Source organism: Lissotriton helveticus, chromosome 4_1 (assembly GCF_964261635.1).
Source record: "Lissotriton helveticus chromosome 4_1, aLisHel1.1, whole genome shotgun sequence".
NCBI lineage: Eukaryota > Metazoa > Chordata > Amphibia > Caudata > Salamandridae > Lissotriton > Lissotriton helveticus.
This window is the reverse complement of record NC_136063.1, coordinates 600,052,705-600,077,957: the sequence shown is the minus strand read 5'-3', so window position 1 is coordinate 600,077,957 and position 25,253 is coordinate 600,052,705.

Genomic DNA, 25,253 nt, shown 5'->3' with positions numbered 1-25,253 from the left:
CCTCAAGGGTTGGGCACTCCCTCTTTTCCCTACAGAAGTTCTCCTTGGTGGGTACACCTTCCACATGCCATCCAGCAAGCTCTGGCAGGTCACCAAGTGGAGCAAAGCCCTCCTCAGTGGGATCCATGGTGGGCCACTGCAAGTGCCCTATCCACCTCTCTGGGAAGACATTCTGGGTCTGGTTTCCCAAGCCTTCTGTCTTTCCCCTTCTTAGCAGCTGACTGTGCCATTTTTCCTTTCCAGGCTTCCAGCCCTTTTTGACTCCTGTTCCTGGTCAGCAGCAATGGACCTAGTGGTTGCACAAATCCATCAACGTAGCCCTAACATCCACAGGTGTACCTTGAACTCCATTTTCTTCCAAGTAGTGCACTCAAGGTAATTACCTATCAAATAGTCATCTGGCATGGCAGGGATAACTGCTACTTTCAGAAGACCTGACCCCAGTGCTTAATTTGAGCAGGAGCTTTCAGGTGCTCAGCACATGTACTTCTACAGGGTACAATTTTTGACCGGTGGTTGTCTCAATTTTAATTGTTCAAATTCAAAATAAAAAGAATAACATACATTGCATGGTTTCTGGCTGGTAAATGTTCATAGACAGGTCTGCATACGCCTGTTCAGACAGGCTTATTTGTGTATCACCAAGTTAGTAATGATATTGTTTCGCCGATCACAAATCCAAGAAGTCATCGACAAACTATGTCTTGCATTCTATTCCCAGAGTCTGCTGCACCATGCCACTGCCTGAGCCTAAGCCTCTCATTGGATAATTGTAGCTGGGGGCTGGCTCAAGACGGAGTTGAGGCAAGGAAGCTGCGAGGGCGCATTTCAATCTTGGGAGTGAGGGCTCTTGAGGAAGGATAAACGAAAGTACGTGTGGACTTTCCACTTGCTGTTTAGCCAGAGTAGCATATCCTGCAGCCCTGGATTGCTGCTATCCTCAACGTGCTCGATGCGGCTGTGGCCCAACACAACATTTGTGTGCCATGGCGTCACCTGTAGAATCAGTCTGCTGCACCCCAGCATGGTAATTGCTGAGCGTGCGTGAGTCCAGTAGGCACCACAGCCATACTTACCGGCATTGGCAGCATTACGGCTGGGGACAATGCCTATGCTGCAGAAGGCTGGGTCACAGCAAGCTGAGCAGTGGATGCCAATGTCGTCGCCTTCTCTGGACCTACTAATTACAGGCAACACTAGTAGTGACATCACCTGCTGTGCTCGAGCAGCTACCTGTTCTACAAATAACCCAGTTATACTGCACTGATTAATATATGCAAACAAATAATTTTCATTTGGTGTACATTTTTTTTTGTAAGAAAGTAAAACACAAGTCATCTTCCTCCTCTTTAGGAAAGACAACAGGAAAACACAGGGTTCAAAATAGCAGGGACATGTACAGGCTGACGACAGGGGTCACAGGCAGCAGCAGTTTTATAGATGAGAGAGATGGCAGGAGTAAAAAGGAGAAGGAAACAACAGGAGAGGAGAGAGATAAGTAGAAGAAAAGGAGAGCAAATCAGAAACAAAGAGAAAGCAGCCATGATGTGAAGAAGAGAACATTAAGAAGAGAGAAGATAGAATAAAAGGATGTAGAGGACAGGACAGAGGAAAAAAAGCAGACAAATGATAAAACGGAGACACAGCTAATTACTGCTAGAAGAATGATCGTAAAGAGCCAAGATCGAGGGGAGAGAGAGCAGAGCATGGATAAAAGTGAAGAGGAAAAAGGGCAGGGGTAGAATAAATTGAGGGCAAATCAGAAATGCAGGGAATAAGGTAACACACCAGGTGTGAAAAAAGATGATAGAAACAACTAGAGAGGTTAGAAGATAGACTTTCAGAGCAAAGACGTAGACAACAGATCGAGGTTAGAAGATAGAGACTGAGGCAGTGGGAGTGTTGTAAGTGGGGCTCACCAGAGGAAGAAGTGAACTGTGGCCTCCTTGGCAAAATTTCCAGCACCTGCACTTTTTTTTTTACAGATTAAGCTCTGCCTGACCCCCCCCCCCCCCCCCACACACACACACACACACTCTAATGGAACAGGGCCACTGGGTAGTGACCCACCCTCTTTGTTGTGAGCCACCACAACCTCTGGAATGTATTGGATATCACCTGCTCTGGGGACACTAGCTGACTCTTTACCATAGACATGCTGGCTCTTCTGTCCCTCAGAGCCTCAACACCTTGCCCATTGATGGTAATCAACTGCCTATACTTTGTAGTATTTGATGGTACATTGGTTTTAGGAATAGTCTAACATCACCCAAGGATACTAGGGTAACCCCACTGAACTCCCCCTCACTTATTGAAACAAACTCCTCCCCCAGCACTGTACATGCAACCCCTGGCATTTTACCGCCAGTGGGAGGTTGTTCTATTTTTAAGCACTTGGCACCCCCATTGTAGTGCTCATATTCAAAACACTTATAGTACTTGGGAGTTTTTGGCTGCTGACACTTGTCAGGGTAGTTCCATTTCTGGTGAACAGATTGCTAATGAGGTAAATTCCTCTGTCATTTTTTCTTGGGGGCGCGGTACAAGAGAACTCCTTTTTATATCCTCCTCTTTCCTCTAATGGGAACCCTGACCAGCCTTTTGGTAGTCCTCCCAGATATCTTATTAGACACTCTGGTGCTGAACCAGATGTTCACCTCCTCAGCAAGCTTCCTGGGGTCAGGATGCCTAATATCAACCAGGTGTTGGGTCGACTCTGGAAAACTCATTTCAAGCACTTGCTCCTTCAAAATCATGCTGTACAGCCCTGAATAATCATATACCTTGCTGCCCCTCATGTAGCCTGTTAGTGCCTTGCTAGCATAATCTAAGAAATCCACCCATGTCTATGATGAGACTGTACTTTTCAAGGTTCAGTCCAAGCTTGCTGACTAAGATTGCCTTTGCTGCGGTGTAGCATGTCTGGTCCCCCACCTCCAGTGTCAAGTAACCCTGGGCAGAGCTGGTGTAGCTGGGCTATGCTGAGTGCCATGAAGTTCTCGCAAAGAAATGCACATGCACAGGCATGCGGGCATGTGCAGTTTTCTTAAGCTGTATACAAATTCGGCAGAAGAGAGGAAGAGAGCAGCCCAGGGACGCCGCGGTTAAGGTACGTGTTTTTTTAATTGTTTTAATGTACTCTTCAGGTATATCTTAATAGGGGGGTGGAGGTGAGCGTCCGGCCAACTCCACCCCACTGCAGAGTGTGCGTAGTTGTGCCTACTCCGCCTTCACCGCAGAGTAGGCACAACTTTGCACACTCCACGGGCGGAGCGGAGTTTTCCACCCACGGTTAGTGTTAAGATATATCCCTTCCCACTGTACGAATGTATCTCCATAGAATACCTACACCCAGGACTCCCCTGGGAGTTTTTGCACTCTTAGAGCCACTTCACAGGCTGCAAGCCACTTATCTATGTTGTCTCCCACCACATTACTGGGCAAAAAAGTCATTGGATATGGCGATTCTTGATTTAATAGTGGACACTGCAGGTATGCTGCCACCATTACTGCTGGACTCCACCTGCATTGCTCTGATGTCCATGTCTCTGACGCTTTGCTCTGCTATTAAAATAAGAAAATAATTTGCAGTGTGAGAAATACAATAGAGTGTTTGATTTACCTTCTCCCTCACACACTTAGCTTCAAGTTTCCCTTGAAGTTAATATGTGTGAGAAGAGCTGCAGTTGTGCCTCATTATGAAATATCTAAAAGTATTGGCAAAAAGGTGATTGACAATAAGACAAGCGTATAACTTAACCTGCCAGGCCCGTTTCCTCACTTAAATTGACAGCATTTGTGCTCCATGCTTAGAGAAAAATCTTGATTCAAACTGACAGCAGGATTCCTTATTAACTCACTTTAAAAACAAGCGCACTTTGATGGTCGCATTTATTTCTAAACAGAAAATGTCAAAATATATTCTAACAACACAAAATATTATTAAATACAGCGATTCTCTTGCGAGAATATCATATTCCAAAACACTCTGCCCCAAAACCCCTCTACTCTTCTTCCATCAACCTTATCTTCTAAAATTAGTTCCTGACCATGCTCCTCCAAAAATCGTTACTGAAAATGCTTCATCACTACTCTATACTGATTTTCGTTAAACCCAATATCACGGATGTATGACGTTATAACGCATACTATTACTCCGCAGACCATTACAACGCGACTTTTACTCCGCATACCGTTACAACGCATAGCGCCTTGGGGCGCTGGATAGTGGTAAGTATAATTTACTATTCTAACTCCAGTCCCCGTGGACCCTAGGGAAGGTGTTGGATAGTAAATTATACTTATTCCCTATCCTAGAGCGCCCCCCAGCGCAATGCGTTGTAATGGCATGCGGAGTAATGGTCGCGTTGTAATGGTAGTGCGGAGTAAAAGATCCGTTGTAACGGGTGTATACCCAATATCACCACACTCATCCTCGACACATCCAAACCTGCCTTATGGATCCATTTCAGTGCCATGCTAGGTTTGTTCTGGAACTACCTTAGGAGGTCTGACTCCTAGCTCTGGAAGGTGCAGTGGAGGAAGGTGGTAGAAAGACGAGCGTCAGGAGAGGTCAGGGGATTGCAGGAGTCTGCAGCAGATCTGCAGGCTGAAGGCAGGTATGGCGCCAGCGCACGGAGCTGCTTCTGTTAGGGAATGGCATGGGGGACTTCTGCATATGCTCTGCCACCTTGCAGCCCTCAGGTTCCACCGCTGACAAGTTAGTCACCACTGCTACAGCATATGCGGCCTGCTCCTTTACCACTCCTGCCTCTTTCTCAGCAGCGTGAATGGCCTCTCTTGTTTTGCTGTCCCGTTTCCTCCCTCTTCTACTGTGCGGACCTAGCCTCTGCAATGACGTAATCTGAAAGGCCTGCACTCAACCCCTGCAAGCTGCCTGATGTGCCCTGCTAGACTGTGGTGCTTACGCTCGCTGGGTGGAGCAGCCCAGTTGGGAAAATGTGGAAATGGCAGCTGCCTTTTTTAGGCTTTCACTGAAGTGGCAAATGTCAGATAACACAGGAGCAGACCACAATGCACCTACAAATAGTGGTGAGTGCCGGTAAACTCCGCTACACGGCGTAGGCGGAGTTTGTGACAAAAACTCTGTAAAGTTTGCTGGCAGAGTGTAGTTTACAGTCAACCCTTACTCATGTGTAATAAAAGAGGAGTTTAAGGCTTGACAAAGGGTTTTAAACGCTAGTCGCAGTGGTAGTAAAACTGCACACACAGGCGCTGCAGCCTGAGACATGTTAAAAGGGCTTCTTAGAAGGGTGGCACAATCAGTGCTGCAGGCCAACTAATAGTATTTCATTTACAGATCTTGAATACATAGTATACCACTTTACAAGGGCCTTGCAAGTAAATTAAATGTGCCAACTATGTATACACCAATGTTACCATGTTTAGGGGAGAAGCACATGCACTTTAACACTGGAAAGCAATGGTAACATGCTCAGAGTCCTAATGGCAACAAAAAGAATCAGCAAAAAGAGGAGGTAAGCAGGCAGTAAGGTTAGAGAAAGACCACTCTAAGGCTGACAGATCTAACAAGTACCAGTGTAAGCCCTTTGACAGGAGGTCCTAACACACTGGAACTTCACCTACCAAATGTTGCAATGTATGTTTGAGCAGTACAGACAGATCACTTGCTTTGTCGTTCAAAGTGGAGGGGAATGCAACTGGGAGAAGCATGACCATGGAGATGGACAAATGGGGCTAGTCAAATTCCTGACACAAATGCTACTTCTTTTTGAGGTTTACACATGGGAAGTCAGTACGGTTGACAGTATGTGCCAAGCTATTTTGTTGTTGCATCTCCTACAGGACCAGTTAAAAAAATGGTCACAAAGATTTGTCGGTGCTAACTCAAAAGCGCATGAGTTGGTTGAGAACTAAATTCTTTGCTTGCCTGTTAATCTCAGGCTGCAAAGAGAGATTGTGCCCTCCAAAGGGTACATCTCTGCCACAATTTTGATCCATGAAACCAACAAAAACTGGCCACTTTCCGTCCTTTTTCAGAAGCGGATGTTTCACAATTCAAAATTTGGATTGTTGAGCATGGGATAGACTTTGAAGATGAACGGCTAGAAGTTAAAGTTCCAGGCAGAAGAAGTTCTGGGGTGCAGCCTTCAACCTTCAGAGAGGACACTGCTGTTGTCGCAGAGCATCCAGCACCAGCAGCACCAGCAACCTAAAAATCAGACCCAACCTCTGCAATGGCTTGGCTTCAAATGGTAGGGCTTAAGACAGGTACAGAGGTAAAGGCAACAGATGTCAAGAAAGTGGCAGCCGCACTGACCATACAGAGGATGGCTTAAGACTATCTGAATGACCCAAAAGAGCTCTACCTGGAGCACATCCCATTGGTCTGTTGGTGTGGGAAGATGTACCAATGTCCAGAGCTCAGAAGACTAGCAATAAAACATCTAGCTTGTCTATTAATGAGTGTGTTTGCTGAGCATGTGTTCAGTGCAGTTGGTGCATTTGTCACAGTCTGAAGAACCAGTCTCTCATCTGAAACTATGGAGAGATTAACCAAAATTAAAATGAACCAACCCTTCATACCACAAGTTTCTATTTTTCATGAATCTGCACAGGAGGAGATGATTGCTCAGACTCAAATGCATTAGCTGACCAGCTTCTGGGGGGTAAACCCCCTGATTTTGAGGATGAAATCTACTTCCCTGACTGAGTAGGACCCAATGGAACTTTCACATTATCGTCAAACTGCTTTGCAAAAAAACTAATTACATATTTAGTATCTGTTGGACTAGTGTGGGCACAGAAGAAGCCTCTTCATTCACTTAAAGGACATGAAGCCAATGCCCCCCATCCCTATCCTTCTTTTTTAAATTCCCTAGCAGGGCTGCCCCAGTAAAGATCATTAATTCATAAGACTGACATTCGTTGTTTCTTCCATGGGAAAAGAGGAGATGCAATAGACAGATGAGTACCACAATTCTTTGAACAGGTAACTATTACATCAATTAGTTATATATATTGAGTGAGTGTGAGTGATTATGATTCATGTGGTAGCATTGACGGAGTCCCTAAATCAAGAGTCACAGGTCTATTTCAACCTAATATTGGTAGTGCTAGTGGAAGATGGTTTGGGATGCCTATAAAGTGTTTTTGAGGGGGAGTATAATAAAGGCAGCACCTGTAAAGCGTCTACAATCGAAGGAGAAGGTGGAAGACATGATTGGCAAAACCGCTCAAAAAGAAAGGGAGATCCAGACCTCAGTGCTGCAGAGGACCTGGCATAATTTAAACCAAAAGGTGAGTTAGAAAGCCTGCAGGAAAAGTACAGGACCATCCTTGAGCAAAGGTTATGTGATAAATGAGACACCAGTAGGCTGCAACACTTTGAATATGGGGGGAAAAGTAATGCATTGGTTGCATGGGAGACAAAAACTGAGTTGGTAAGAAACTGAATTGACACATTGGTGGAAGCAGGATGTAGCAGGGTACTGAAGGAGGAAAAGGACATTGAGAGCAGAATTGTTAAGTTGTCTAAGTGCAGTGAATCATGAAGGTATAGACCCAGATCCCCAGGTTATCAAAATTGGTAAACAAAGCAAACACAAGGAGATGATGGCCTGAGCACTGAAACTTTTCAGACATTCACTCCCAGTCACAGATCTGGGTTGAATCCATCATCGTTCTTTAGCTCACTTTGCCACCCTAGTTCAGACCCAGCCATATGCAACTCAGTCTTGCACTGTGCCTCATGGGAATAGTCCAGCCCAAACTGCCAAGCCAGGTCTTCCGTGAACTGGAAACAAGCATCCTGGGACCGGTTTTGGGGTAACACCCCTCATCAGCAAGGCTAGCTTCAATCCAGTGGAAAATGAGCAATGGACCCATGTCTGGGCATACCCTGCAAACTTAAGGTGAACAAAGCAAACACAAGGAGATGATGGACGAGCACTGAAACTTTTCAAACATTCACCCTCAGTCACAAATCTGGGTTGAATCCATCATCATCCTTTAGCTCACTTCTCAGCCCCAGTTCAAAAATGGTTGTCAAATACAGCCTTACCTATTTTATCCCAGGAGCACAGAAAATATCTTGAAGATGAGATCAGTGTACAGGAAATCAGAAACCAGGTGGCTAACATGAAGAGCCACCTGGAGAGCAGCAGGCCCTGATGGGATGTCCACAGAGCCCTATAAATGATCGAAAGAGAATCGGATCCCCGTCTGGAAACCCCTGTTTAATGAGATCCACTTAGAGAACAAAGAGGTCCGTCCATCTGGTTATGAGGCAACAGTGGTCTTGCTACTGAAACCAGGCAAGTAGCCCAAAAAAGCAGAGTCGTGTAGACCAATTTCGTTGATAAACTGCGGTTGTAAAATCTTTGCAGGCATTGTTGCCAGAAGGCTGTCAAAGATTATTCATACAATTATTAACATCAATCAGAATGACTTTATCCCAGGCAGACACCATAATGAGTTAACCAACCTACTCATGGGCACAAGTGACTTAGCAGAATACTTTAATGTTTTATCTTCCATTAATAATAGCCACAGTAGATGCAGCAAAAGCTTTTGATAGAGTTAATTGGACATGGAAGTACTGGAGGGGTTCGGCGTAACCTCCAATCTAGTAAAAACCTTACAAACACTATATAGAGCACCAACAGCCAAGGCATTGGGTAACGGAGAGCTTACGCACTAATTCTCATTCATGAGAGGCACTAGGCATTAAGGTTGCTCTATATATGGACGGTTTCATCTTATATACCCCGAACCCAGAGCACTCAATCCCTAAACTTGTACAACATGCCGAAAAGTTTAATGAAATATCTGGATATCTAATTAAGAAAAAGAAAACAGAGGTTGTATCTTGGCCAACCGTAAATCAGGAATTCCAGCATAAGGATCAGATCAGATCAGGTATTTAGGAGTTCAAATCACATGCAGCTTGGAGGAGCTTCCCAGGAAAAATCTAGCCAAAGTTAACAAGGTAATAGATAGGATGCTGAGTAAATGGGAATGCTTGCTGTTGGTATTTACGGAAGGGTGAACATTATAAAGGTGATGATTTTCCCAAAAGCGGCCTTTCTGTTTGACACAATACCTCTGTCATTTCCAACTAAGCAAATTAGTACACAACGAAGCAGGATATCTAGGTACATATGGGCTTCTAAAGGTGCTAGGATAATCAGAAAAAGCTAAGAAGATGTCCAAAAAAGGGGGTTTGGCCCCGCTGGATTAATAGAAATAATGTTATGCTTTCCAAAACAAAAACTTTTGGCTCCTAGCAAGGTCCCCAGAAGCCACTAATCTTGGAAATATGAATACTGCCATGTTAACAGAACTAGGTACAGATATTGACCTGTACAAGTTTGGAGACCCCAAATTATTTAAAAGAGTCTGGCCGAAGTTTCTTCAGACAACCCTAAAAACTTGGGTCTCAGCCAGCAGAACAATGAGGATTCAATACTATTCAGACGTGTTGGCTATCTGGGATTCCCCTGGAATTCCCATTGGGTAAAAGATAGTCTTAGCCGCTTAATGTGGAGGACCAATTTCAACAACTGGGGAGACTTCAGAGACGGTGAAGCCTTGATCACCTGTCAAGAGCTCTTGGCATGAACAGGAAGGGAAGTCTTGAAATTCAAATACTTTCAGTCATGTTCATGGTGGGCAGCACAGGGCTGTATTGGGAACACAAAGTCATTCTAGGGGAGAGTAGGAGCATAAAAAAACAAGTATCTCTGTGGTATTGGGATATGGTGTTAGCAGAAGAGCATGGAACTTTGCCAAATCTGGAAGAAGGACTTGCCGGAGCATGCATATCAGCACTTATGGCAAGTATCTTTTAACTACCTTCATAAATATGTCAAACCTTCAGTGTTAAAACAAAGATTTCTATTCTATTGTGAAAGCACCCTTTGTAGCATAGCACGAAAAGGCTTGTCTTCTGATTTTGCCCTTCTTGTGCTTCATTGTCACTAATATGGAAATGCAGCTGATGTGTGTTTTTTGCAATTTGTATTTTAAAGCTAGATACAATAAGGTGCCAAGTTGCCTTCCTTGTAGGTTATTAAGCAGGCCTTGAAACTGACGCTGGCCTGTAGAGAAACCCAGCTCTCAGGTTATCAGAGTGATCCCGGCAAACTTCTGAAGGCATTTCATAGAGAGAACTCAGCCTAGGGAACACTACACTGGTCAGAGTATTGGATCCTTTAGAAAACAGCTAAGATAATTGTCTCCATCAAGGTGGCTCACCATTGGGACAGGAGGCTATCCAGAAAGCAAACATACACAGAGCATGCACACAAACTGCATTTTGTAATATGTTTAGTAGTACTGCTTTAGCACTACTAATGTACTACAAAATGCTATTCATGAACCTAAGTGCAAAGGTCAACTTCTCCGCCGTACTTATTTTGTTTGTGTGTAGATCTCTGTCTCGACTGGGGAGATCTCCTCATGTGTAGGTATGTATTTTAGTAGTACATTTTAGAGAGATGGAGGGGAAAAGCTTTAAAATGGGGAATACTTATGACTAAATGGAAGGGTTTTGAGAGGAGTAAGTAGAAGTTAAAGAAGGGCCAAGTAGGACTTGGGGGGACAAGCACGCACCGATACCCATACCCCCAAAAGAATAAGAACATTACTGCTCACAAACTTCACTTTTAAAATTACTAAAGCTAAAGATACCCCAAACAATAATAAATGTACTCCAGCTCAGACTTAGGGTAAGTCCAGCACCACACATGGCCAAGGACTGGTATTGCAGCACCATCCCATAGATAAAAATGGAGGTTGGGAAATAAAATGGACATACATGGAAAATAATGGTAACAATAATTAATTTGTTTGAACTGTTTAAAAATGTATATAAATGAATTTTATTGTATTATTGTAAATATAAAATATAGGTAAATCATTTAAAAAATATATTGTGGTGTATTTATTATGGGTACTGTATCGATCCCCCTGTTTCTGACCCTTGTCTGGTTAATAATTAACTAGCAGCCATTCAACTGCACAGAAATCCGTTATCTGATTAGCCACACAACGGCACAGAAGCCCGTTATCTGATTAGGTCATAGCGCATGCCATCATTAGGCAAGCACTATTCCTCCAGCCCCCTAATAGGCATACGGTGTTCTCAAAACAAATCAAACCTACCACGATCTGGGAAATCCCCACAGCCATTGTTTTGATTTAGCCGAGAACTTCAGTAAAGAATGTGCGAACGATCAAGTTCGTATGACATCCTTATTGACGTATTTATGTCCATCCTTACGTCAATCCCGGCACCTTTCAGGTATAAATAATACCGACATTGCCTTAAGCAAACACACGAGGTGGTGACAAGATTGGAGCAGCGAGACTTGCCGAGGAGCCCAGCTGACAGCGAAGCCCACAGACGCTGCCCCTCCTTTCTGACGCGCTGAGAGAGAGACGCTGCCTTTTCTCCTGCCGAGAAATCCAGCTCCGGCGCTTCCAAGCAGCCCTCGCAGGCAGCTGGAATATCAAGACCTGAGATAGAGATACCAGCCCTCCAGCCTTCTAAATCCCAGGTACTGAACTGAATCATCCTTTGTAGAGAATTCTTGAAGCAGACCCTTGGCAAAACAAACTTAACTTAAACTGCTACTTATCTACTCCCGCCACGTATTAGGCTTAGGTCAGGTACATTGGGGTAGGCGTAGTTAGAAGCACCAGTTGAGTACGATTAGTCAATGTATATATGTATGTATCTATTTTATCCATTTTAAGTATCATATGGCTAAGAAACCATATCAATGCTTTTACAGTATTATTTTATAATTCTGTTATTACTGTATGCACTTTACTTAACTCTAAGTATTGCAATAATAGCGATTCATGTCTCTTGTATGAGAAAAGAGACTGATCAATAAATAACATCTTTTTATTGAACACGCCCGTCTCTTCCTTTTCTCTACAATCTGGTGAAACTAAGAATGCACTGAACTGACTGAGTAAAATAAGTTGTCTTTTGTTTTCACACGACTCTAGAGATACACTCTTGTTTAGGGGAGAGCAAATTTGTCATGTTCTATGGTTGTCAGAAACTAAATCCCTTCTTGTCTATCCAGGGAAGTTAAACTCCTCCTTGTCTATTCGAGAAAGTTTCTAGTGAACTCTGAGCTAGCTGGCAAACACTAAACTTTAAGTCTAATATCGACAGTAGAAGACCTAGTTAACCTCTGTCCTACGTCTATACTACTGAAGATATTATTCCAATGTGCAGAGCCTATTGGGATGATAGGAACTACACTACAATATATTGTATTATTTTTATTCATTAAAAATACATGTAAAGTTATTCTAATGAATAATTGAATTCATTGAAATTAATTATATACAGAACATCTATTACCTTTTAATGCATAATAAGTACAATTTGTGTGTTTTTAATTATTTAAACACTGTTTTCAAATAAATGTCATTGTGCTAAAGCATTTATTAATTTGTACTACTTTTAAAATAAATGTATAAAATTAATTACTTTTAACATTTCACATAAAAATATCAGATTATTTTTTTTACTTTAATATAGTTCCCGATACTTTACCAGAGGAGATCTCCAACCCAATTGCAGAGGACTCTGTCAAGTGTGCAGACTGTATAATACAGTAGTGAAGTCCCTACTAGTATTAACACTATGGTTCTGATTCTGAGCGGTTAGGAAGACCTCCTAACGGCATTTGCTCCATACAAATTGGATTGGGAATGTGTCTTTCCAACTGACTCGGAAAGGTTTCCAACTGACCGATTATGATGCGAGTTAGGCATTGGGAATATCCCAATCTAAACCCGACGGCATGTGGAATGACCAAATCTTATGGAGCAGAATTGTACGTCTCCATGGGCCGCGTTTCAAAATGATTGAATACGTTGTTGAATTTGGACAGCCTTTCTGAATCATGCCGCCCGACTCGACTTAGCAGTCGAAATCAGACTTTGGGGGCCAGTAATGGCAACCCTGCACCTGGAGCCTTCCCAATCGGGCCCATGGGTCTTCCCTTCCCAGCCATGCACAGTGTAGCAGGCACAAGGGGGTGCCCGGCACAGGGTGCCCGATTTTCCCCAGACACCCCTGTCTTCAATGGGAGCCTATGCATTCGACTGAAACAAAGGCTCCCATTGAAGTCAATTGGAGTCCAACCAAATTGTATCTGGAAGCATCTGGATGCAACGTACTCGGTCGGTTGGACTCTCCCGATCTGATTCAGTAGGAAACCATTCCCAAACCCATTCCGTTGGGAAGATTTCTAAATTGCATCAGAATCGGGCCCTAAGGTGGGTATATGATGCTTTTACTGACTCTACCCCGTTTCAAGGGATGAGGATATGTAAGCCTATACTTTTGAGTAACTTTACATTAGCAAACAGGGAATATCCACAAGTTACAAAGTTATTTAAAAGTCTAAGACTACATTTACATGTGTAGAATTACTCACTTGTAGGTTTACTTTTCTGAATAACTCCTTTAGTATTCTGGATCCCGTGCAGTGGGGAATCGAAGACACATAGGTAGTGTTTTAGAAGGACGTTAGTTTTGAGCACTTCTTAAAGCTGGTTTGTGACATCATTCTCAATAATTTTTCCCAAGCTGGATTACACCTTAGAAAAGATTGGGGCATTTGAGTACGTAAAATATGTTGATCAATATCTCATCTTTCATTAAATATTTCCTAACTCCGTTTTCAAGTGCTATCAAGGGTTTATTCAGAAATTTGTTTTTTACATAATACTAAACATGTTGGTCCAGATTTACCAAACTGTCACGCAGTGCAGGGCATCAAACATAGTTGCACTGCATTATGTGACAGGGAGAGAGCAGGAAAGAGCCATATCTGAATGAATGAATGAATTGGGAATTTATATGGTGCAACTTAACCCGGAGGCATCAAGGCGCATCTGGTGGAAAAACAGCTGAGTGGTCGGAGGCACCTGAAAGAGGCAAATTTTACAGGTAGGACTCTGCGAAAAGTCAGGTTTTTAAATTTTTACGAAAAAGGGCAAGAGATGGCTGGCCCTTAAGATCAGCTGGAAGCGTGTTCCACAGTTTGGGGGCAAGAAAGAAAAAGGCCCTCCCTCCCCACCTGGCCTTGACGGTCCGAGGGATCGTCAGAAGATTTTTGTGAGCCGATCTCAGGGCCCTACCCGGGGTGTAAAAGGACACGAGAGACCCGATGTCCTCAGCACCCAGGCCGCGTAGAGCACGGTAAGTCAGAACAAGGACCTTGAAATTAATCCTAGCCTGTACAGGCAACCAGTGGAGATTTTTTCTGATTCCTGAAACAGAAACACGTCTGGGGGCATCCACAACAAACCTGGCTGCAGCGTTCTGGATAATTTGGAGGCGATGGATAAGCTTTTTGCTAATGCCAAGGTAGAGGGCATTGCAATAGTCTAGGCGAGGAGAAATGAGGGCCACAGCAACCTGTTTCCGGGCATCGGGGGAGAGGTAGTGTACTAGTTTCCTGAGGATCCTCAAAACCCCACAGCAGGTGGAAACAGTTTTGTTCACATGTTTGTCAAAAGCAAGTGAGGTGTCAATGGTGACCCCCAGATTCCGGGCCACCAGGGATGGCTTGGGACAAGTTCCAAGGGAGGGTGGCCACCAGTCCTCCGACCAAAGATCTTGTTTGCCACCAAAGATGAGGATCTCAGTTTTTTCCCCATTGAGTTTGAGGAAATTCGAGGACATTCAACCTGCCACGGCTTCCATGCAGTTCTTGAAATTAAGGGCCGTGGACTCCACAGAATGAGATAAGGAGACCATTATCTGGGTATCGTCAGCATACGATAAGACTCCCAGTCCATAAGATCTAACAAGCCTTGCAAGTGGGGCCACATATATGTTGAACAGTGTAGGGCTCAAAGATGAGCCCTGTGGGACCCATTGAGTTTGAGGAAATTCGAGGACATCCAACCTGCCACGGCTTCCATGCAGTTCTTGAAATTAAGGGCCGTGGACTCCACAGAATGAGATAAGGAGACCATTATCTGGGTATCGTCAGCATACGATAAGACTTCCAGTTCATAAGATCTAACAAGCCTTGCAAGTGGGGCCACAAATATGTTGAACAGTGTAGGGCTCAAAGATGAGCCCTGTGGGACCCCACAGGGCAAAGGCTTAGCAGAGGAAAGGAAGTCACCCAGTTTGACCTTTTGGGCACGCTGGTTGAGGAAGGATGTCAAGAGACCCAAAGCCGGTCCTTCCACTCCCATCTCACCAAGACGGCTAGCCAAGATGGAAGGGGACAGGGTGTCAAAAGCGGCTGTAAGGTCGAGCAGGATCAAGATGGTAGTATGACCTCTGTCGACCTTAGCGCGGATGTTATTGACCACCACTGTGAGGGCTGACTCGGTGCTGTGCGCCTTCCGGAAGCCATGCTGAGAAGGATCTAGCAGGCTGGCATTGTCCAGGAAGGCGCTGAGGTGGTAATTCAGGTGGGCCTCAAGCATCTTGGCCGGGGCAGGGAGAAGGGATATGGGACGAATTTTTTTTAGGATACCTGGATCCAGAGTGGGCCTTTTCAATAAGGGTTTTACAATAGCCAGCTCCCATGATGCAGGGAAGACGCCGTTTGAAATTGCCGAATTCATTACCTCAATACCTCAAGATAAAAGGGGAGCAGGACTTCTCTGCAATTTTTCAATATTTTGAGAGGGCAGGGGTCCAAGGGGGATCCCGATTTAAGTTTGTCAAGAAGACCATTTAAGCCTTCATAGGATCGAAGAGGAAAATTGGACAAATGACCTAGAGGGACCGAGAGCGAAACGGGACGGGACGGGGGTCCGAAGGTAGGGCGGAGTCCTGAGTGGAATTGAGGGCTTCTAAAGTGTAGTGAATATCAACGATTTTGGTGTGAAAAAACGTGGAGATCTGGTCGCAAAGTTCTTGAGACGGAACAATGGGATCTGGAAATGGAGTGAAAGACAGAGAGTCCACAATTTTAAAAAGATCTCTAGGGGAACTGAGGGAGGTGGTCAGGTCGGTAAAGTAGGATTGTTTAGCCGCTAGGATTGCGGCCTTATATCCTATAATGAGGTTTTTATGTTTGGTCCTTTCGTCAGGGTCAGGGTGAGCTCTCCAGAATCTTTCTTGCCTCCTACACTCCTGCCTACGTAATCTAAGGGAGTCAGTGAACCAGGGGGCCAACAGACGTTTCCTGGCGCAGTAATGGAGTTTGGCTAGGGTGAGAATATTGACTGCTTCTGAAATGGTGTTGATCAGCTCCCGAGCGGCAGTATCCGTATCAGATTTGGGAGAGGACTTGAGATTGGCAATGAGGGGGCTAAGGGCTACGTTGTTGAGTCCTCTATAGTTCCTTTTGAGAGTCCAGATGTTTTTTTCCTTTTGGGGGCAGAACCCGTCACCCAGGATCGAACTCAATAGGGACTGCCTTATGATCAGACCATGAGAGGGAGATGGGGAGGCCTACTTCCAATCTGGGGTCATTTGTAAAGACCCCAACTAATGTATGGCCCGCTGAATGGGTGGAGCAACTCACTTTTTGTAACAGCCCACAGGAAGCCAGGGAGTCCACGAGGGATATAGTGTTAGGCGAGTTGGAATTTTCGAGATGGAAATTAAAATCCCCAAGGATAGTAAAATTGGGTACATCGATAAAAGGTTCAAGGACTTCCAAGAGACTAGTGGTGAAGGCCGACCTAGGACCAGGGGGTCTGTAAATCAAAATGCCCGTAAAGGACACCGTGGGAGAGGGGCTAAGTGAAAAACGAGCGGCCTGGAATGAGTTATGAGGAGAGGAGAGCCATTCAATACGGCAGATTGATGAAGTCTTATGCAAAATGCCAATTCCCCGCCTTTTCGGCCAACTCTATCCAGTCTCACGAGGGCGTAACCATCGGGAATAGCATCAACCAGGTCAGGACCGGCTGAGTCTGAGCCTCATGTTTCGGTGACAAAAGCCCACGAGGGCTTTCTGTCTGAGACGAAGTCACTAAATGCGATATTGTTTTTCACCAAGGAGCGAGCATTTATAAGGAAGCCTGTTTCTCCGGAATGGAGAGAGGGGGAGTGTGTCTCAATGGCAGCCGGGATGAGCGGGGGTATGAGAGGGGGAGTATGACACGTCTTCCTAAAGCACCGACAGTTACAACCTTTATGCAATTCCTCCGGCCGGTACTTATAGTGACAAATTAACCTCGGTGGCCGGAGTGCTCTCATAGTGCTAATAGAATATGCCGTGTATATAATAGGAGAGGGACTAAAATCGGCAGCCGGACTGGCCCCTGGCACCTCCTTGTTGCTGATGGGCGCAGACGGGCAGGACTCTGGCACGACTCCGGCACGGGTCCGGCACGTCCGCTGCTCGCGTCCGCTGCGCGGAGTCATAGCCGTTCCCTTTTAAAGACAGCTAGAGCGAGTCACAGGGCGAATTCCCAACCAATATGGGCGCTAAAAATTCAAAACGCCCTGCCGAGACCCATCAGCGCTGCTAGTCGGCCGAAGCGTGGCCCGGGCAGTGAGGCGAAGGGGAAAGGTGAGATCAATTTCAAAAGCTTTGTAATCAAGCAAGTGTCAAAAATAAAATTTAAAAAAATGAGCAATGCACAACAAACCTCCCGGCTTCCGCCTCAGGAGGGATACGAGCACACAATGATAGCGAGCGCTGTGCTCAGTGGAACCCCTTTTAAAGACAGCTAGAGCGCGTCACAGGACGAATTCCCAACCAATATTGCCACTAAAAATCAAAACGCCCTGCAGAGACCGATCAGCGCTGCTAGTCGGCTGAAGCATGGCCCGGGCAGTGAGGCGAAGGGGAAAGGTGAGATCAATTTTAAAAGCTTTGTAATCAAGCAAGTGTCAAAAATACATTTTTTTTAAACGAGCAATGCATAACAGACCTCCCGGGTTCCGCCTCAGGAGGGATACGAGCACACAGTGATAGCGAGCGCTGTGCTCAGTGGAACCCCTTTTAAAGACAGCTAGAGTGCGTCACAGGGCGAATTCCCAACCAATATGGCCGCTAAAAAATCAAAACGCCCTGCCGAGACCGATCAGCGCTGCTAGTCGGCTGAAGCGTGGCCTGGGCAGTGAGGCGAAGGGGAAAGGTGAGATCAATTGATATCTATAATTGATATGGCACTATCCTGCTCTCTTCCTAGCGCTTCCACACAATCATGCTGTCGAGTGCCACACACACTCCTCTACACATTAGAGCAGACATTTATGCAGGAATCTAGTACAGGTTTTATCCTTGAAGGTCACCCTTTCAATACCAAATACTATTTTATTTTATTTGCAAACTTTTATATAGCGCTGGCTAGACCCGGAGATATCAGAGCGCTTTACATGAGGGTCAGCAAGTTACAGGATACAAAGTTATATCAGTTGAATCAGCGAGTTACAGGTTACATAGTTACATCAGTTTGAATCAAAGAATCACAGAGGGAGGAGGGAAGGAGACACGAACGAGGAGATGAGGAAAGCAATGTCAGATGACCGGCTGGGTAGGTGATGGCCAAGGGGCCAGACTCCTCTATAGCTGTGTAGGACAGCTCCACCGGGCATCAGCCAAGGTTGTTCTGGCTCAACGGTAGGTAAGAACTGTTTTGGTATCTGCCCAGGGTGCGTCGTCATAGTTCCATCAAAGGGGAGGGAAAGAGACATAGAGGGGGAGACAAGGAAAAAACAATGTCAAATGGCCGGCTGGGTAGGTGATTGCCAAGGGGCCAGTCTCATCTATAGCTGCATAGGACAGCTCCAACAGGCATCAGCCAAGGTTGCTCGGTCTCCTGCCGTGGGTACAAACAGTTTTGGTATCCTCCCAGGGGGGCGATGTCATCATTCCATCGAAGGGGAAGAGAAGGAGACACAAACGGGGAGACGAGGAAAAACAATGTCAGATGACCAGCAGGTTAGGTGATGGCCAAGGGGCCAGACTCCTCTATAGCTGCATAGAACAGCTCCACCAGGTATCAGCCAAGTATGCTCAGGCTCCATGGTAGGTACAAACAGCGAGTTACGGGTTACACAGTTACATCAGTTTGAATAAAAGAATCACAGAGGGAGGAGCTAAGACTAGCTTTAAAACAATGCCGACTTCGGTATGTGCTGTACAGTGCAGCAAAGATGCAAAGTGGGAAAAAAAGAGAAATAAAACCATTTCCCCTTTCAAATGGCATTATTTTTTGCCACAAAACCCAAGGGTTGATGTATGGGATCATCGCCGTACCAACCATGCAATAGTCCCCGATGCAGAGTAACGCAAATCAGCTCTTTGTGCTGCTTTACTTTACTTTCACTGACCTTTTCTATGCAAAACAAATTTTGTGCTGCAAAGTAAATCCAACAAAAAAAAACATTTTGCACAGGTTTGCGTCACTTTTGTGATGTAAACACAGCGTAAAAGGTTTATACCTGTCCCATTCTCTTCCAGCAATGTCTGCCAATACACCTAATTCTGGCAAATCTAAACCACATGTAACTGTTATATTTTCTTAATGGCATAATTCAAAGACGTTTATTTCTGAAACTCCTATCCAGGATGAAACTGTGATAATCTTCAGAATGGCTTGCTTAATTACTGTAATACAGGGCAAGCTGCTTGCTTTAATGTTTCTTTCTGGAAGCACAGCAGTACTTCATTATTTGAATTAGTGTTTAGCATAGGGATTGAGGCCGGTGGGCATTAGGTATGGATTTAGATGTCCTCAATGATTCAGACTCCAGCTCACTCACATCTCGGTTAATTGCAGTCATAAAAGGAACACTTTTTAAAAGAACAACATGTCAAACTGAAGTTCTGATGTTTTTTTTTTAAACGAATGACACTGCTAATGTTTTCATAAACTAGGGACTGCAGAAAATGGCCATGTCTCCTAAACAAAGCTTCCTACTCATTTGGAGCAAAAGATAGTAATATAGGTCATTTTAAATAGAATAAACCACTTTCACCGTTTTGTAAATTAGCGTTGCAGCCCAGCTGATCCAAAATCAAATGTAGTTGCATTGATGAATCTCCTTCTACCCTTCCAGTGCCATGGTTATTAAGAATATTTGTTGGTTTTCTAAGCACCTGAACCTGGGGTGCCTATTGAGCACCCATTAATTAGCATTGATGTGAGGAGTGCACACCACCGGGGTGTAATTTGCCGAATTTTATGCAACACAGTACTGTGCAAAAAAACTGCTGCATTGCATTGATTGTACGAATGTGGAAATACTGTGGTGCTCCAAGTGTGCGTTAGGTTATGTGGCGATGAGGACATCGCCCACGCTGAGGCTTAAACAACTGCACAGCGCACTGTTTGAGCACTTCTCAAATGAACCATTGGGATTTGTGCCTACTGTCTACATGACTGTGGCGTTGAGTTTGATGTAGGTGTAAATCATTTTGTCTAGTGTTTGATATCATTTTCTCCAGTTTCAACTTTTGCCCGCTACAGTGACAACTCCCAAAACCTTTGAGTAGTACATAACCCATTCAGTACTGACATTAGTGTTTGAGGTTCTAGGCAAAAAAATGGCTCAATAATACGTAAGCGTTGGTAAAGACAATAGGCTGACTTTTTCGTGGTGCATGCACACTGATACAATATTCACTTATACGCATGATCTGGCACACGTGGTTCTCGTGCACACAGATGTATATTCAGCTAAGCATTCAGACAGCAATGACCATCAATAGTGTAAACATTCAACAGCTCCAGGCATTTCTGAGCCTCAATGGCCCAAGCCTTAGTGATCATTAATGACCCCATTCAGTAATGAATTCCAATGTCTCCAAATAGTAATGAGCATCAATGGCAAAAGGCACTAAACACATTAGGCGCCCTAGGCATTAATAAGTATTCATTGATTCAGGCAATGATGAACAAAATAGTTCAGAGAATTAACAGGCATCAATAACCCCAGCTAATAATAAATATTAAAGAACCTATAGACATTAATGTACGGTAATGGTTCAAGGCAGTAGTGGACATGAGTACCAACCTGCAAGTAATGAACTGTATTGCTTCAAGGTAATAATTATCATCAATGGCCTCACACAGTGATGAAATGTAAATGGCCCATGGATGGGTGGATGAATGGGGAATACTTTCAAAGATAGAAGATGAGCGAAGAATAATAGTCCATCAATGGATAAATGATGTAGATGTGTGAGTGACTGGGTGGATTAATTAGTGAGTTGGTGAATGAGTATGGATGGAACGATAGGTGAATGAGTAAATCAATGAGTAAATGCATGCTTGGAATAGTGGTTGGATGGATAATTGGGTCAATATATAATCATTCTTCTGATTCTCTCCATCTGCCTCTACATTAATCTTGGGTGGATAACTCCGCTCAGCCTGCGGAGTTTGCGGAGATTTTACTACTACGCGCTTCGTTGTGAATGCTGAGGTAGAATGCCTCCTCCGAGGCAAAGCGGAGTTAGCCGCTCCCTCCCCCCTCCCAAATTCTTTAAAAATTATAAAAGAAGGAACTTACTTGCATGCCAGCCAACTCCCCTGCCTGGCCGCTCTCTTTCCTGCTCCTCTCACATCCTTCTTCATTGAAAAAAACACTACGTTGTTTGTCTTGCGCGTGTTCATGCGCACCCGCAAGACATACAATGTAGTGTTTTTTTAATGAAGAAGGACACAAGAGGAGCAATAAAGAGAGCAGCCAGGCCGGGAAGGTAGCATACACGCAGATAAATGCCTTCTTTTGTAATTTTTAAAGAATTTGCGAGGGGGGAAGAAGCGCAGGGAAGCGTAGCTCCACTGACTTTTTTTCACACTCCGTGGAGCTACGCATAGAGGCACTATGCCAGCTCCGCCCACCCTTACTCTACATAGTGCATTTTGCACCCTCTTTAAGGGGGTGATTATGATGGTGGGTGGATCACCACCGCCCGGTCGGTGGTGGCGATACGCCCGCCATCACAACAACATTTACCCCCTGCCATATTACCATGCCGGGGGTACTGCAGCAGACGGAAAGTCCGTCAGCCGTTTTACCGCCGGCTGGCAATCGTCACGATTGCCAGCCGGGCAGAACTCAGGCATCTTATGGTGCCATACACATTATGATGCATGGCGGCTGAGGCCCTTCCATGCCGCCATGGAAGGGCTGGTGGGAATTGCTTTGGGGGTGCAATTGGGGGGGTACCTATGGGACCTCCTATATTGCCATGCTTAGGGTGCCTGTCACGTTGTGCATGGCAATGCACAACATGCCTCTTTGGCATTGCGTCGCAAAGTTAAAGATGCAGGATGTGACTGCCAGGGTGGCGTCGCATCCTAATTGGTGGTGCAGGACCATCACACCCCTGGCGGTCGGTCCCAGTACTGCTAGGGTGCCGCCATCCTAATGGGGCCCTTAGTACCACATAATACATAATAAAATTAACACCATCACTCATTAATCCCAATTGTGTCTTCAGATTTTAACACATTCCCATCAATTTCAACTGTTCATTCAGATTTCTACCTTCATTCAGAAATCTTAACTGCATGCCCTTACATAGTCAGATTTGCATCATAAGTTAGTAAATAGTAGCACTTGTTGGTATATAACCTATCACAAATGAATTTGCAGTGTATTGTCAGATTTACACAATCACTGATTAGGTTTCAATAGATGTTCATGCTTGAAGGTGTCACCCATGACATGAAGATACGTGGTAGCCATGGTCATGTCACACGTTTCAAATGACCACTTAGTAATTCCATGTTCTCAAACTTTGCAATTGCATTCTTCTCTTCAAGGGGCTTATTATCAAGGAACAGCGTTAAAATTATCACCGCTTTAGCGGCAGGAAACTGCAGCTAAAACAGCAATAATGGGCTTGATAATATGCCATAGAGAATTCCAATAGAAGCCCATGTTAACACCAGAACATGGGCTTCTATTGAAATTCTCAAAGGCATAATATCAAGCCCATTATTGCCGCTTTAGCGGCTGTTTCCTGCCGCTAAAGCAGTGATAATTTTAACGCCATTCATTGATAATATGCCCTCTTGTCCTTTTCCTCTGAGGACGTGTCAGGTTAAAACTCCTTCTCCCACTACCCAACCACTTCCCTTTTCCTCTCACCATGCTGCATACCTATTACTTTTACATATGTAGTGAACAGTTCTAAAACTTCAATGAAGAAGAAAATAAGTCAAAACCTTAGAACAAAGTATGTACAACCTCCAGAACATAAATGGGGAGCTGGTGGTAGATGGGAGAATAAGGATGTGAAGTGCTACCGAGAGATTAGGTAAATTGTAGAATTGCACAGTACCAACTGACTTATAGGTCTTGCCACATTATTGAACACTGTTAATGAATGAACCCTTACTGCAAACAAACACAAAACTATGCTGTGCTTGTCTTCCCTATGAGATCTTTATCTGACTGCAGCAGCAAAAGAGAAAATGTAGAAAGGGGTTTGGGGTTATGAGGATGATTGCTATTTAAGATGGGTTTTATATGATACTCAGTTAACTGGTGGAATCATGCAAAGGCCCACTGAAGACCAAACCAGAGGCATCAGATGGACGTTATTCTCTACATTGAAGGACCTTGACTATGTGAATGACCTAGCCTTGCGCTCTCACAAACACCAGTATATGCAGGAAAAGACGTCTCGCCTAAACGTCTATGCACAGCAAGTGGGTCAGAAGATCAACACAAAGGAATCAGAAGTCATGCCATTCAGCATGCCAAACCCTTCATCAATCAAGGTGGATGGAAATGTCCTAGCCATGTCTGAAGAGTTCACCCACCTAGGAAGTACCATTAGACATAAAGGAAGGGCAGGTAGGGACATGAAAAGCAGACTGAACATGGCAAGAAATGTCTTCAGGATGCTAAACAATGTTTGGAGGTCATCTTAGTACAGCATCAACACCAAGCGAAGGATTTACCAGAGCTGCATTCTTTCCACACACTTTTGGGAATCAGAATTCTGGTGGAAATCGAAAAGTAACATCACCAAACTGTCAGCCTTAGAAACCAGTACAGTGAGAAAGATCATGTGCATTTTCTGGCCATGAACCACCTCCAACCGGGAATTACTCATCAGATACTTACAACATGGACCCCATTATTATGAGAAAGAGATGGCGATAGATACAACACAACATCACAAAAGAAAAAGACTCCATCACAGGAACAGCTCTACAATGGACCCCAGCAGGCAAGTGGAAGAGAGGCAAGCCAAAGAACAGCTGGATGTGAACTGTGGAAACATAAATGAAGACCATGAACCACAGCTGGGATACCACACAGAAACTTGCTCATGGCAGACAGAAGCAGGGGTGCTTCATTGCTGCTCTACATGCAAGTCGGCAAAATGTGCAGTAAGTAAGTCATGTAAAAGCATTTCTACATAAGGAATACATAGACCTTATCTAGAATTTATGACCATAAAATTACTGCTGTAAATTTATGACAACATTTTTTGTACTGAACACTTGGCAGAGACGTCCACCCCTGTGGAGGAAATCTTCACACTCAGAGCAGAGACCTCCACAACTGGGGCATAGACCTCCTCATGGAAGGTAATAAAAGAACTGCATCCCACTGACCCAAATCATACATACCTGACATCCATTCCCTTCCAACAACATTAATGCTTCCGCACCATAGGCTCTGCTTTTCTCATCTTTATCTTTCAGCCATTGCAGCCGCTACATTTTACCTGAACAATGCAGATCCCAGATCTAAAGAGGAGTTAAATTCACTAAGGAAAAAACGGCCTTGTACTTAAATTTATGGCAAACCAGTACAACCAATGACATGTGCTTCCCTCTGTGGAATCACTCACCAATATCTGTCCTTTTCCCATACCGACATTAATGGGTACAGACCATATACATACTACTTAAAACACATTCTAGCACATATCCTATAAATATCTAGATGTTTTGATTACAATGAATTTATTTATACTCATTTCATACAGTCACTCTTTTGAGCAGATTGGTTGCTTCAGCTGGGGCAGGAGTCATTGCAAGTGCAACATGGTAACACGCAGTGCAGGTCCCTCAATGCAACCCAACTACTGTTTTTTTGTTAAACGCTAATTCTATATTTTATGATGTGCTTTAATAATTTATAATTGAAGTCAAATCTAACCTTGATATTTATGTTGCTAAATATGTAACAATTATATATTTCTATTTTATGGTGATATACTTTATTTTTTATTTTTTAAGGCCCTGTGTTTTGTCAATGCTACCACCTTCCAAAACGTCCATTTCTGTTTCCAGCACAACACCAAAACCCGGACTGACATTACAGAGCA